Source organism: Idiotropiscis lumnitzeri, unplaced genomic scaffold (genome assembly GCF_059441095.1).
Source record: "Idiotropiscis lumnitzeri isolate Australia: NSW breed Sydney's pygmy pipehorse unplaced genomic scaffold, RoL_Ilum_1.0 HiC_scaffold_29, whole genome shotgun sequence".
NCBI lineage: Eukaryota > Metazoa > Chordata > Actinopteri > Syngnathiformes > Syngnathidae > Idiotropiscis > Idiotropiscis lumnitzeri.
This window is the reverse complement of record NW_028283567.1, coordinates 797,064-804,177: the sequence shown is the minus strand read 5'-3', so window position 1 is coordinate 804,177 and position 7,114 is coordinate 797,064.

Below are 7,114 nucleotides of genomic sequence, written 5' to 3'. Positions count from 1 at the left end.
GGTCCCCATTAACCGCGATAACCGAGGGTTCACTGTACTCCATAAAATTTACAAAAAGCGAGGTGAAACACTCAACCAGGGCTGCTTTTTTTAACATTTCTCGAGGGCCATGGCCAGCCATTTCAAAAAAGCTGCACAACTAACGTATAAAATATTGATAAATTTGCTCTGCCTGATGTGTGTGTAAAGTTTCACGAGTTGTCGTTCATATTTAGAACCTCATAATCAGCGTTGTTTTATTGCCAAACAGTGCAATGCCACTCCCACAACTTTTCACGAAAAAGGATGAATTTCGTATTGTGACATCCTCATGGCCAAAACAGTCCTCCGAGCATATATGAGGGCGACCTTGTTGAGTTGCACGGAGAAAAACATCCAAGAAAATAACTTGTATTAGCTTTTACCAGTTGGTGGCGCTACTACTACGATGAAAAATAAGTTGGTAGATGTCTTCAGGGCTGAAGTATCCTCAAATGTGTACAACTTCGAGAAGATAGGATCATCTGAGTCATGTTGCCGGAGCTTTTGTTGCCACAAAGTACAATCGGATTTTTCAGCACCGTAATAGCCACGCCTTTTGCCAAAACGTCACAAAATTCGGCAGAGAGTAAGATCATTGTCTTGAGTCTTTTCTGACTAATTTTCAGTCGGATTCGTCAAAAGGGCACCGTGCAGTACGTGAAAATTAAAATAAAAACAAATTTTTGATTCCACTTGGCGGCGCTGTGTGTATAACAAAATAATAACATTAAGATGTCTTCAGGTCGGGACGTTTTATTTACAGGTGAAGGTTTGGATTTTTAGGAGCATGTGCAGGGGAGTTATTAAGCATTCATTTATTTGTATTAGGTTCATTTTGTCTTCTTATTATTGATATTTGACTGATTCATTAAAAGCAGACAATTATGTTTTAGGTTAATTTTTTACCTGACATGTTTCGGCGAGTCTTTCGCCTTCTTCAGAGTGTCGCATGATGGTGTCTTGAGACCCGTCTTTATCAGCTGATGTTCCATGCGGGTGTGACTTACCTGTCAAAAAAATGAAAAATCAGAGCAGTAAAAGAACAAGCACAACATGAACATTACAAATCAGCAATCACTGACCACTGCAAAAGGGAAAACCACATCATGGACCGGGAGAAGGGCAGGGTCATCCGCACCGAAGAGAACAAACAACAGCGCTGGATCAGAGAGGCCATTGAGATCTGCAAGCGAGGCATAAAAACCATGAACAGAGACAAGGGAGCCTTCATCCTCTCTACCACCTGGAGCAGCATCTTGGCGGAGTGAACGGACAGCGGGGGGCGTGACTTGCCTTCATTCTTGTGACAGGTAAGTCACGCCCTCATGGAACATCAGCTGATAAAGACGGGCCACAAGACACCATCATGTGACACTCTGAAGAAGGCGAAAGACTTTCGTATTGTGACATCCTCAAGGCCTAAACACTCATCCGAGCAAATATAAGGTAGATTTTGTTAACCTGCCCGGAGAAAAACATCAACGAAAATAATTTGTATTTGTTTTAACCAGTTGGTGGCGCTACCACTGCGATCAAAAATAAGTTGGCAGCCGTCTTCAGGGCCTGAATATCCTCAAATATGAAAAATTTCGAGAAGATGGATCATCTGAATCATTTTGCAGGAACTTTTGTTGCCACGGAGAATAATCAGACTCTGCGGCACCGTAATAGCCACGCCCTTCGAAGGAAAGTCACAAAAATAGGGATAGAGTAAGATCAATGTCTTTAGTCTTTTCTAGCCAATTTTCAATCGGATTCGTTAAAAGGGCACCGTGCAGGACGTCAAAATGTAAAAAATGATATTGATTGGCGCAAGGTGTATAACAGAATATAAACATATAGATGTCTTCAGGTACCGACTCTTTATGTACATGTGAAGTTTTGGATTTTTAGCAGCATGTGCAAGAGAGTTATTAAGCATTTTGTCCATTGCGGCGAAGGAAATCTTAAGTGAAAACTTCGAAGCCCCGCCCCCGTCATATAGTATTTCGGAAACAAAAAATTTTAGCCCCAGTGTTTGTCCCAGGTCTTAAGATGCTACAGACAGAATTTTAAGGCAATCAGATGAAGCCTTTAGGATCAGGGTGCAAAAGAATGACCCCTGTAAACATGCAAAAAAGGGCAAAAGTCGGACTTTCAAAAATTCATAACTCACTTCCTGTTCATATTAGACGTTAAAATATCAAATTTTTTGCCATGCCCGATGAGACTGCCAAGTTTGGTGAATTTTTGTGCATGTTTCGGGGGTCAAAAATGCAATCGAACAATCGGAAAAATAATAATAATAATAATTTCTACAAAAACAACAGGGACTTCGCAGCGGTCGCTGCTCAGGCCCTAATAATAATAATAATAATAATAATAAAAGTATTAATATTTTCTACAAAAACAATAGGGACCTCGCAGCGGTCACTGCTCGGGCCCTAATAATAATAATAATAATAATTTCCACAAAAACAATGGGGACCTCGTAAGCGGTCGCTGCTCGGGCCTTAATAATAATTTCTACATAAACAATAGGAACCTCGCCGCGGTCGCTGCTCGGGCCCCAATAATAATTTCTACACAAAGTCCATTGTGGTGACCCGCCCCTTTTAAGTAAATTCAAAATGGCCGACTTCCTGTAAAACCTAGCTCATTGCTCCAAGAGACTTTTTTGTAGGTCTTGGTCTTATACATACAGTGAACCCTAGCTACTTCGCGGTTCACCTTTCGCGGGTTCAGTGCTTCGCGGGTATAAAAAATATTCGGGGGCATTGTAGTTTCGCCGAGCGGCACGACGGGCGCTGGAGCGGTTAGACGGCCGGCGTGCGCCGAAGAAGAGCGTGGGCGAAGAGGAGAGTGGACGAAGAAGAGCACGTTCCCCCGGACACGATCGGTGGCGACGTTTCGCGCGGTTCGGACCGTACCAGAGCTCCGGCCGGCGTGCGTGGCAGTTAAGCCGTAGAGGAGCACCTTCCCCGGGCACGGGCGGTGCCAAGCGGCCCCTAAGTTTAACCGAATGGAAGCTCCGGAGGAGGAGGGCATGCTCGCGTCACAGTAAGCCGAAGAGGAGCACCTTCCCCGGGCACGGGCGATTCCAAGCGGCCCCTAAGTTTAACCAAATGGAAGCTCCGGAGGAGGAGGGCATGCTCGCGTCACAGTAAGCCGAAGAGGAGCACCTTCGCCGGGCACGGGCGGTTCCAAGCGGCCCCTAAGTTTAACCGAATGGAAGCTCCGGAGGAGGCGGGCATGCTCGCGTCACAGTAAGCCGAAGAGGAGCACCTTCCCCGGGCACGGGCGGTGCCAAGCGGCCCCTAAGTTTAACCGAATGGAAGCTCCGGGGGAGGAGGGCGGGCGTGTGTCACAGTAAAGCCGAATTGGAACACCTCTTCCGCCCGGGCACGAACGGAGCGCGAAGCTGTCAGTTATGAATGAATAAATAAATAAATAAATAAAGAATGCAACCTTTCATTTCACAGGGCACACCGGACGGCGTACCAGCAGGTAAAAGTCGGAGTAATTAAATAAATACAAAAAGAATGGCTGGGGAATAAAAAAATAATACGTTTTAATAATAATTTGGTTTTTTTGTTATAACATGAATTTCACTCTCTCTCTCTCTCTGTATATATATATATATCTATCTATATATATATCTCTATATATATATATATATATATATATATATTTATTATATATATTGTATTTTTTTTTAAGCATTTTTGAAGGTGCGCCGCTACTTCGCGGATTTTCAGTTTCCGCGGGTGGTCTCGGTCCCCATTAACCGCGATAACCGAGGGTTCACTGTACTCCATAAAATTTACAAAAAGCGAGGTGAAACACTCAACCAGGGCTGCTTTTTTTAACATTTCTCGAGGGCCATGGCGAGCCATTTCAAAAAAGCTGCACAACTAACGTATAAAATATTGATAAATTTGCTCTGCCTGATGTGTGTGTAAAGTTTCACGAGTTGTCGTTCATATTTAGAACCTCATAATCAGCGTTGTTTTATTGCCGAACAGTGCAATGCCACTCCCACAACTTTTCACGAAAAAGGATGAATTTCGTATTGTGACATCCTCATGGCCGAAACAGTCCTCCGAGCATATATGAGGGCGACCTTGTTGAGTTGCACGGAGAAAAACATCCAAGAAAATAACTTGTATTAGCTTTTACCAGTTGGTGGCGCTACTACTACGATGAAAAATAAGTTGGTAGATCTCTTCAGGGCTGAAGTATCCTCAAATGTGTACAACTTCGAGAAGATAGGATCATCTCAGTCATGTTGCCGGAGCTTTTGTTGCCACAAAGTACAATCGGACTTTTCAGCACCGTAATAGCCACGCCTTTTGCCAAAACGTCACAAAACTCGGCAGAGAGTAAGATCATTGTCTTGAGTCTTTTCTGACTAATTTTCAGTCGGATTCGTCAAAAGGGCACCGTGCAGTACGTGAAAATTAAAATAAAAACTAATTTTTTATTCCACTTGGCGGCGCTGTGTGTATAACAAAATAATAACATTAAGACGTCTTCAGGTCGGGACATTTTATTTACAGGTGAAGGTTTGGATTTTTAGGAGCATGTGCAGGGGAGTTATTAAGCATTCATTTATTTGTATTAGGTTCATTTTGTCTTCTTATTATTGATATTTGACAGATTCATTAAAAGCAGACAATTATGTCTTAGGTAAATTTTTTACCTGACATGTTTCGGCGAGTCTTTCGCCTTCTTCAGAGTGTCGCATGATGGTGTCTTGAGACCCGTCTTTATCAGCTGATGTTCCATGAGGGTGTGACTTACCTGTCAAAAAAATGAAAAATCATAGCAGTAAAAGAACAAGCACAACATGAACATTACAAATCAGCAATCACTGACCACTGCAAAAGGGAAAACCACATCATGGACCGGGAGAAGGGCAGGGTCATCCGCACCGAAGAGAACAAACAACAGCGCTGGATCAGAGAGGCCATTAAGATCTGCAAGCGAGGCATAAAAACCATGAACAGAGACAAGGGAGCCTTCATCCTCTCTACCACCTGGAGCAGCATCTTGGCGGAGTGAACGGACAGCGGGGGGCGTGACTTGCCTTCATTCTTGTGACAGGTAAGTCACGCCCTCATGGAACATCAGCTGATAAAGACGGGTCACAAGACACCATCATGTGACACTCTGAAGAAGGCGAAAGACTTTCGTATTGTGACATGCTCAAGGCCTAAACACTCATCCGAGCAAATATAAGGTAGATTTTGTTAACCTGCCCGGAGAAAAACATCAACGAAAATAATTTCTATTTGTTTTAACCAGTTGGTGGCGCTACCACTGCGATCAAAAATAAGTTGGCAGCCGTCTTCAGGGCCTGAATATCCTCAAATGTGAAAGATTTCCAGAAGATGGATCATCTGAATCATTTTGCAGGAACTTTAGTTGCCACGGAGAATAATCAGACTCTGCGGCACCGTAATAGCCACGCCCTTCGAAGGAAAGTCACAAAAATAGGGATAGAGTAAGATCAATGTCTTGAGTCTTTTCTAGCCAATTTTCAATCGGGTTCGTTAAAAGGGCACCGTGCAGTACGTCAAAATGTAAAAAATGATATTGATTGGCGCAAGGTGTATAACTGAATATAAACATATAGATGTCTTCAGGTACCGACTCTTTATGTACATGTGAAGTTTTGGATTTTTAGCAGCATGTGCAGGAGAGTTATTAAGCATTTTGTCCATTGCGGCGAAGGAAATCTTAAGTGAAAACTTCGAAGCCCCGCCCCCGTTCATATAGTATTTCGGAAACAAAAAATTTTAGCCCCAGTGTTTGTCCCAGGTCTTAAGATGCTACAGACAGAATTTTAAGGCAATCAGATGAAGCCTTTAGGATCAGGGTGCAAAAGAATGACCCCTGTAAACATGCAAAAAAGGGCAAAAGTCGGACTTTCAAAAATTCATAACTCACTTCCTGTTCATATTAGACGTTAAAATATCAAATTTTTCGCCATGCCCGATGAGACTGCCAAGTTTGGTGAATTTTTGTGCATGTTTCGCGGGTCAAAAATGCGATCGAACAATCGGAAAAATAATAATAATAATAATTTCTACAAAAACAATATGGACTTCGCAGCGGTCGCTGCTCAGGCCCTAATAATAATAATAATAATAATAATAAAAGTAATAATATTTTCTACAAAAACAATAGGGACCTCGCAGCCGTCGCAGCTCGGGCCCTAATAACAATAGGGACCTCGCAGCGGTCACTGCTCGGGCCCTAATAATAATAATAATAATAATTTCCACAAAAACAATGGGGACCTCGTAGCGGTCGCTGCTCTGGCCCTAATAATAATTTCTACATAAACAATAGGGACCTCGCCGCGGTCGCTGCTCGGGCCCCAATAATAATTTCTACACAAAGTCCATTGTGGTGACCCGCCCCTTTTAAGTAAATTCAAAATGGCCGACTTCCTGTAAAACCTAGCTCATTGCTCCAAGAGACTTTTTTGTAGGTCTTGGTCTTATACATACAGTGAACCCTCGCTACTTCGCGGTTCACCTTTCGCGGGTTCAGTGCTTCGCGGGTATAAAAAATATTCGGGGGCATTGTAGTTTCGCCGAGCGGCACGACGGGCGCTGGAGCGGTTAGACGGCCGGCGTGCGCCGAAGAAGAGCGTGGGCGAAGAGGAGAGTGGACGAAGAAGAGCACGTTCCCCCGGACACGATCGGTGGCGACGTTTCGCGCGGTTCGGACCGTACCAGAGCTCCGGCCGGCGTGCGTGGCAGTTAAGCCGTAGAGGAGCACCTTCCCCGGGCACGGGCGGTGCCAAGCGGCCCCTAAGTTTAACCGAATGGAAGCTCCGGAGGAGGAGGGCATGCTCGCGTCACAGTAAGCCGAAGAGGAGCACCTTCCCCGGGCACGGGCGGTTCCAAGCGGCCCCTAAGTTTAACCGAATGGAAGCTCCGGAGGAGGAGGGCATGCTCGCGACACAGTAAGCCGAAGAGGAGCACCTTCCCCGGGCACGGGTGGTGCCAAGCGGCCCCTAAGTTTAACCGAATGGAAGCTCCGGGGGAGGAGGGTGGGCGTGTGTCACAGTTAAGCCGAATTGGAACACCTCTTCCGCCCG